Source organism: Bombyx mori, chromosome 22 (assembly GCF_030269925.1).
Source record: "Bombyx mori chromosome 22, ASM3026992v2".
NCBI lineage: Eukaryota > Metazoa > Arthropoda > Insecta > Lepidoptera > Bombycidae > Bombyx > Bombyx mori.
The window spans coordinates 12,435,340-12,443,491 of NC_085128.1; the positions used below are offsets into that span (position 1 = coordinate 12,435,340).

The following is an 8,152-nucleotide window of genomic DNA, read 5'->3' on the forward strand; positions in this document are numbered from 1 at the left end:
AATTCATTCAAACCGGTCTAGCCGTTTAGCAGGAGTTCAGTGACAAACACACGCACAGAGGAAATATAAATATAAAGATTTTCATATTGTTCAACTGTGGGTCAAAAAATGCGCATTAGCATTCACGTTCTCTGCGAGTTCTCCTCCTCCTTCTCGCGTCGTTTTCCTCATTACTGAGGGTCGAGACTCCCCCGCTGCATCAGCTTCTCCCGTACGACTTCCCTCCATCTGCCGCGATCCTTTGCTTCATGAAGGGCATTGTGGAAATTGATGCTCAGAGAAAATCGTATTTGGTCCGACCATCTCGTGGGACTGCGAGTTCTCCAGTACCCGTTTAAAGCAGTGTAGAGAAAATAATCTTTATATTAACTTAAAATATAACAGTACCCGCTTAAACAGCAAACCAACCATACGATTAATTGCATTTTTTTATCCTTTTTTAGTACTAGTCGGGATATTATTGTTTTAAAACTAGTGTGCAGTTTTCAAATGAATCGGAAAACCCGCACTACGTAAACACGGCCTTAAAAAATTCCGTTACCTCAAATAAACATATTTACATATCAAACTAATAAAAATGTGTTAAAAAGCTATTAATACTATTTTACTATAAAAATTATAATAGTTAAATACATTAATTAGCTCACTACAGTATTTGAGATACTATTGTCAGTAATTATAATATATAATATCGATATAATAATAATGATATAAAAACGATGGTAGAGCATAATAAAAATACTACTGATAATGCTACTTATTTCTACTATGTACCCTTCATGTGCTCTTCAAATATTTAAAACTATTGCTTACAAAGTATAGTGTGGTTAGCTTCTTAAATACTATTTGACCGTTAAAGCTCATTAAAGGCGAAAGAAGATTCTAGAAGAAAAAATGAATTAAGCTAACTACAGCTCACTTTCAATTATAAAAAAAGTAATAAAAATATGTTTATTAATTTTTTCCTTGAAACCCTTTTGATTACTTAATATAAATATTCTTTTATAACACTTCTACTTGAATTAAAAACCCCATTTGCTTTTTTTTTCATAACCTAAATAGTAGGTATACCAGCATAGACCAACATAAGGCCCAGCGAATGGAGAATTAGAGAATGATTGCCATCGTATTATGGATATTGACAATACTAGAAGGATATCCAAGCAGCTGCAATCGCTGTCTTATGATCTGGCGATCAAAAAAGCCATTAATAGTCATCTTTAACATGGCTTATCTAATGTCTTACCTCTCAATCTTTCTAATTTTTTGCTATTCAATAGCTAATATAAAAAGTTCAAGAAATGATGTCCCGTTTAATTCTATAGTAAGTGGGTTAAAGGTTAAAAAATAAAACCACCTATGGCTTATATGCTCGACTGTACCTAATAGAACGGAGAAACGTGCAGGCCAACAACATCTACTCGAGTATACTCAAGGCACGAGCAAATACACGAAGATTGTCGACGTAAATATTGACTTTGGTTCCGTTTGGAACCTTGTTTAACTCATCAAAGGCATTTAATGTGAAGAACGATTTTCATTTTTATAGACGTACGTATGTACATTTTAAGACACGAATTAAAAGTCTTAACTCTTAAGCATCGTCGATGAGGGCATCCCGTGAAGTCAAGATCGCGGGGAAAGATCCACTGAGTACATGACGTTGTCCCGACCAGCCTCGTTTTATTTCCGTACAATGGAGGACAAAACTTTTTTTTTTCCTATCTAAGCTGATAGGAAAAATGAAGCTTGAGAAGCTATATCAGCTTCGCCCTAACGTGTAGGTGAGCTCAAGAGGCTCAAACCTGAAGACGTTGCTAACACTAACCCTAGCAAGAGCCGTGCTTCGCAGAATCTACCACCGGATCGGAAACGCGACTCACTGAGAAGATCCGGCGAGAAACTCAGTGGGCCAGCACTTGGATTATTGTGCGATAGGGAGTTTAGGAACTTTAAGCTGCAACACGCCTCGGGTACCGTTTCCAAAGCGTACTGTTACGAGGATTTATTAGAAAAGCTTTTTAAAAAACTATGTTTATTTAATTCTAATAATTAAAACATTTGAAATTAACAATTGAAATTAATTGGGGCAAGTGTCACGGGAAACGCGGTTAGAATGGAACTGCGAGATCTATCGGCAACCTAACTAAGCTGCATTACGTCGTACACCTTACATTGCATTTTTAGGTACATTAAGAATATATAACAGTACGCAGAGGTCCCGATAGTTACCTTCTCACCCCAAAAAAACCCATTGAATCTAGAATTGGTCCTGGTTTTCCCATGTTGATTTTTTGAGTTGCAAATCTGTTTTACTTTAAATTTTTATTTACAAAAAAAAACAATATACGTCTTAGTCATGAGCCATAGACGGTAATACTTTTAAAGTAAGTTCGATTCTCCGCCTACGTTCGCTTATGTAATGTTAAACATATAAATCTCACGATTTTGGCTTCTGGACTTCTAATTGAAAGTAATTAGGTAAGTATAATGTTCCAACCTACAGAGTTACTGTTTTTAGAATGAAAACGTTTGAATTTTTTGTATGTTTCGTACCAACGATTGCCCATTTTTAGCGTACATACGGCGTATTGTGTGCCCACACAGATATGCATCACCGCTCCGCCATTTTTGCCATGAAGCTTAGAGACAGCGTTCAGAGACAGAGATGAGGGCAACCTCACGACCTCAACATAAAATCGAATCGTTATTTGAAAACTAACAAAATCAATAATGGTATCAAATTGGAGCTCCAAAAACATGCCTTGAACAAACTTCACAACCATCATTACTTCCTTCATTAAAAGTCCCTTAATTAAAAGTATTACAAAGCAATTAGTCCTGTTCGAGTCTAGTTTAATTCGTTATCCTAATACGTTTTCCGTTGGATGATATCCAGAATAAATTTTAAAAATCCGCTTTTCATGTAATCACTTGACCCAAAGTTACGTTTAAAATTTACGGGGCGCTCCATTATTTATAAAGTAGATAATTAGTCACAATTATTAGTAAAATAATAATTTGTGTAGGTGGGTGAATAATTTCACGGCCCATCTGCTATATACGTTATGCTGCTACCGGTCCACAGACATCAATCACATCCTGAATGTCACTACTTACCTTAAAAACTGAGGGCTAAATCTCAATTGTGTGGTAGTAATTAATAGATTAAGGAAGACAATAAGAAGATGATATGAAGTCTTATTTACGTTGTATGTATAATGTCCCTAGTTTTAAACCATAACAAATATTTTTTTCACGACTAAAATAGCGATAGAAGTGGTACCTACCCGTGAGGATTCACAAGAGGCTCTACTACTAGCAAGATATGCAAAAATATTCAAAATTATTTACAAGAAAAGAGAGGTACGAAGAATATGAACAACCCAACTAAAGTAGTGCTAATGCGATCCTGCTTATTTTATCAAGTGACTCGTTTGAATTTACAAGATGGGACAGCCATTATTCAATGCAAATAAAACTTCATCTCATCTCTCAAGGTGTGACGTTGTGATGTCTACAGTGAAGAATGAGCTCATCTGCAATACAATCTTTACCTTTTTATTTACGTTTTTATAATAAACTGTTTACATTAAACATTGAAAAACAGTTTTTATCGCTGGTATTAGTGTGTATTTTAATTTAAAAACGCAATAAATACGTAATTCTTAATTAATTTTAATTCAATTACTTCTTTTCACACAAAAATACACCTCAAATATACGAACAACAAAATCTAATTTACCTTTCATAACCTATTAAAAAACATAAAAGCGTAAAATAAACCACGAATCTAGCTTAATTTACGCTGACAGCTTTCGAAAACCAAACACAATATGCGAAGCAAGCGAACCAATCACACGTTATAGTACAGGATATGTCGGTCACCGCAGCTGAAGTTGCCTTCAATAAGCATCGATTCAGACGTAGAGCAGGAACAATGCTCTATCTGTCTACATGAACATCTATAAATGAAGAATTTCAAACTCTATATAATTACTCTGCTCTACATAAAAATAATTTTGCCAGTTTCCAAATTGTGTCTGTATAAATAATGAACTGCTTTTAAGCAACCACATTGAAATTTAAAATTAAAATAAATTCGAATTCTAGAATCATATTAATGCTATATACACTCGCGATGTTTCTTGACGTAGTTAATGCGACATTATAATTTAAAATGATGACAAACTCCATCTTAGTCTTGCGTGACCCCGAAAGCAGTAACGTATTTGAAGCTTGAGAATTATAAATTCGAGGAAATCGTAAAGTGATTTAAATAATACTCAATAAATGGCAGCGTAACTTATTATAATATATTATAATGATAATAATAGATTAATGAACTAAAGATAAAATAAATCGAGAATAATATATTTATTATAATCATAATAAATATTATTTTATACATTTTAATCATAGTAAATCTATGATATTTTTTAGGTTACACAGCGCTGAATACGCGAGGTATTGTGAACTTCCTAAAGATATCGATTATTTAAGTAATTCTGAAATGAAAAGAATAATTTTCAAACTTACTCAACATTGTTGCCTTCTATAAACCCGTCATAATATACCTAGGTGTGTATTTTATTCCTCTAACTAGTGTATATGTGAACTTATATGAGATTGCCAAATTGTTAATTCCCACTACACAACAGCTGGTCGTATAAAGGTAATGATCCACATGCAATGATTAACGTTTCGACTTTAATAGGTAGCTTGGAACGCACAACATAGCTAGCTACATACTACATAATATATTATCGCGTTTATGTATGATACTCGTAAATGTCAAGCCGCCTCTAAGGAAAGGTGGGTGGCGCATTTACGTTGTGGATGTCTATGGGCTCCAGTAACTACTTAACACCAGGTGGGCTGTGAGCTCGTCCACACATCTAAGCAATAAAAAAAAACCTTTTTTTTTTTTTTTCCACCTATGCTGATAGCCTTGAGAGACTATTTCAGCTTCACCCTAACGTTTGTAGGTGAGCTCGCGGGGCTCAACCGGAGAGTTGCTAACACTGACCCTAGCAAGAGCAGTGCTTTGCAGAATTTACCACCGGATCGGAAACGCGACCCCCTGAGAAGATCCGGCGAGAAACTCAGTGGGCTGTGTCTATGGGTTAGTTTGCTCGTCGAGCCCTTCGTCGCAAGCGACGGGTTCGACGAGGACGGTGACCGGTGGTTGTGGTGCCTAAAAGCACCGTTAATGGATCAGGAGGATCCGTAATGACGTGAAATTAACTTACACCACTTACGTAACATATAAAAATATATATATATATATATTTTTTTTATATTAAAAACGGATAATCAAGCTACGTAATAATATACCACCACATATACCAATTTAATGGTTAATCATAATACTAAGTATTCTATTTGAAAATATTGATTTACTGATGAATAAGTCAAGGTTTTTTTTTTTATTGCCCTTGTAGGCAGACGAGCATACGGCCCACCTGATGGTGAGTGGTTACCGTCGCCCATGGACTTCAGCAATGCCAGAGGCAGAGCCAAGTCGCTGCCTACCGCTTAATACTCTTCACAAGTCTCGTTTGAAGAAGGACATGTCATAGCGCTCGGGAAACACCGTGGAGGGGAGCTCATTCCATAGCCGGATGGTACGTGGCAAAAAAGACCTCTGGAAACGCACTGTGGATGACCGCAGTGGCTCCAGGTAGTATGAATGAACTCTACTCCGGTGACGGTCCGAAGAGGATTTATTATTTATTGCATGATTATCATCTGCCATTGCGTAAGTTGCAGTCGTAAAAGGCGACTAAGCGATTAACCCGAGAATAGACAGTACTGTCCTCTATACTGTACCTGTTATAGTGTGTGTGTATGGTGCGCCTGCAATCACCTAATCGACATTTATTGATGGTGACGCATTTTACGAGCCTACACAGACGGGTAATATCATCTTGCCTAACGTTGCTACGAAGCTATCGTGCGTTCCTATTTGAAGATTAAGACAGCTGGCTCCGGTAATCATTTACTACCAGGTGCGTCGTAAATACGTTTCTCATCAATAGTAATAACAGAGACAATGAAAATGGGAACCCAGTCTCACCCATCTACTACCTTCATCTTCTATATTTTCCGATCATCTGTCAGAAGCACCAATAGGCCTTGTTTACCAACTTAATCGTCCCACTAGTTTAAATCATGATTTGCTAAATCCAATGGCTAACATAATATTTCATGTTAGCCATTGGAATTAGGCAGTAACCAAAAAAAATTAGAGTTAAATTATCCGAGACTGGTCTTATAACTTCACCTGAGGGAATAAATAAGAAGTATTGTTAAAAAAAAGTTAATAGCTATTTTATTTATTTATTGCCCTTGTAGGCGGACGAGCATACGGCCCACCTGATGGTGAGTGGTTATCGTCGCCCATGGACTTCAGCAATTCCAGGGGCAGAGCCAGGCCGCTACCTACCTTTAAGTACACTCCACACGCCTCGTTTGAAGAAGGACATGAATACAATTCATAAACAGAAGAATATTTTCTCAACAATAAAAGCTTTAACCAGATACAAAAGTCTAATTTTCAACTTCATACATACTAGTCAAAAAATTAAGTAAATACTAATAAAAACTACAGACTTAAATCTAATGTATACACATAAATACAAACAAACATGCGAGAAGAATACAAATCAAGTCCTATTAAAGCCATCGCAACGAAATCACAAAACAACGGAACGTTTTTCTTATTCAAAAATCAAGTTAGAACGAGACGACATCACGGGATGTTCCATTGATGACGTCAACCATTAGACGCACGGGCCGAGTCGAATAAAAAACTTATACATACAGAAAAAAAGCCAAGACCTCCACACACGAGCAGCACAAAAACTAGCGATGCGTTTGATGAGGCAACTTTTTTTCACGCCTCACGCACCTGCATTCTGTGTAGCATTTGAATAACAATTGATCCCTAGACTTTTTCAACATCACCCAACATGCTTTTAAATTTTGGTCGACGTTAACGTTAACTCATTAATGAAATCAGTTGAACTCACCTTTATAGAGAAATCAGTGCGCGCGCAGGTAAAACACAGGAATCCCACAGGTGAACGGTACCAGCCGTTTGAAAACTTAAATTAAAAGCTCGAAAATCGGACGACTGTAACACTCGTGCACTCCTTGTTAGCAGCGCAGCACTACACTTACAACAACACTGTCACGGTTTGTTTATCAAATTACGGGCTGCTTATTAATAATTTCAATGACCCCAAGTGCGCATGCCCGTCCAACACGCGCCCACTTTGAAAATAGGTTATGTTTAAGTTTTGAGCACTTCCACTGAAACACCGGTACACGCAGAAGCACAAACTTCCCAGAAGAATCCAGTTGGAACAACTCGAGAAAACTTTTCAAAAGCCCGCCTTTTCCTCAACTTTTAAACTTTGAGACAAACAGGTTCCCACGGGTCTCGTTTCCGTTTAATCACTTAGGAAGCACAATTTGACGATCAACCGGCTCTCCTAACGTAAATGAAGGCCGTATGCGTTTTTTAAACACTTAAAAACTCCGAAAACCGGTACGATTTGATTCCACACGTGACACAGTCAAAACGTAAACACAGTAACACACGAATTCACTCTGTTTCGATGAAGGATAACATGTTTAAAGTGGCACGAAGTTCGAGTGACAAATTAAACGAATAGAAAAAGAAAAGAAACGAAGAATACTAAAGTCGGCGACTGCGAAGCCGAGCGTCCGACACTCCTGCTGAGCGGTGTACTAAACGCGAGAGGCCGCGCGACCCGCACCGCCCCGCGCACCTCAAGCGCCGCCCCCGAGCGCCCTGCGACCCGCGCTCATCTAAATAATGTTCAAAAAAAATTCAAGAGCATTGAAAAAGTAAGCCTTCGGGTGACCCTTAGCTTTCTCAACATGTAAATTAACCCATAGACACAGCCCACTGAGTTTCTTGCCGGATCTTCCCAGCGGGCTGCGTTTCCGATCCAGTGGTAGATTCTGCAAAGCACTGCTCTTGCTAGGGCCAATATTAACAACACTCCCGGCTTAAACCCCGTGAGCTCACTTACACGTCATGCAAAAGCTGAAATAGCCTCTCAAGCATCAGCATGGGTAGAAAAAAAATGGTAATGCAAGCTACCGAACTTGCTTGCAG

The 8,152-nt window shown here is 37.6% G+C and overlaps 1 protein-coding gene across 1 annotated transcript in view; it reads right to left on the bottom strand.

Moving 5' to 3' along the window:
* The window catches only part of LOC101740192 (polypyrimidine tract-binding protein 2), a 529,447-nt gene extending 521,685 nt beyond the window's left edge, over positions 1–7,762 (bottom strand). Inside the window, exon 1 of the mRNA XM_062675010.1 lies at positions 7,035–7,762. The gene's annotated coding sequence lies outside the window, so the exon portion shown is untranslated. The remainder of the gene's footprint in view (positions 1–7,034) is intronic.
* Positions 7,763–8,152: the final 390 nt, after the last annotated feature.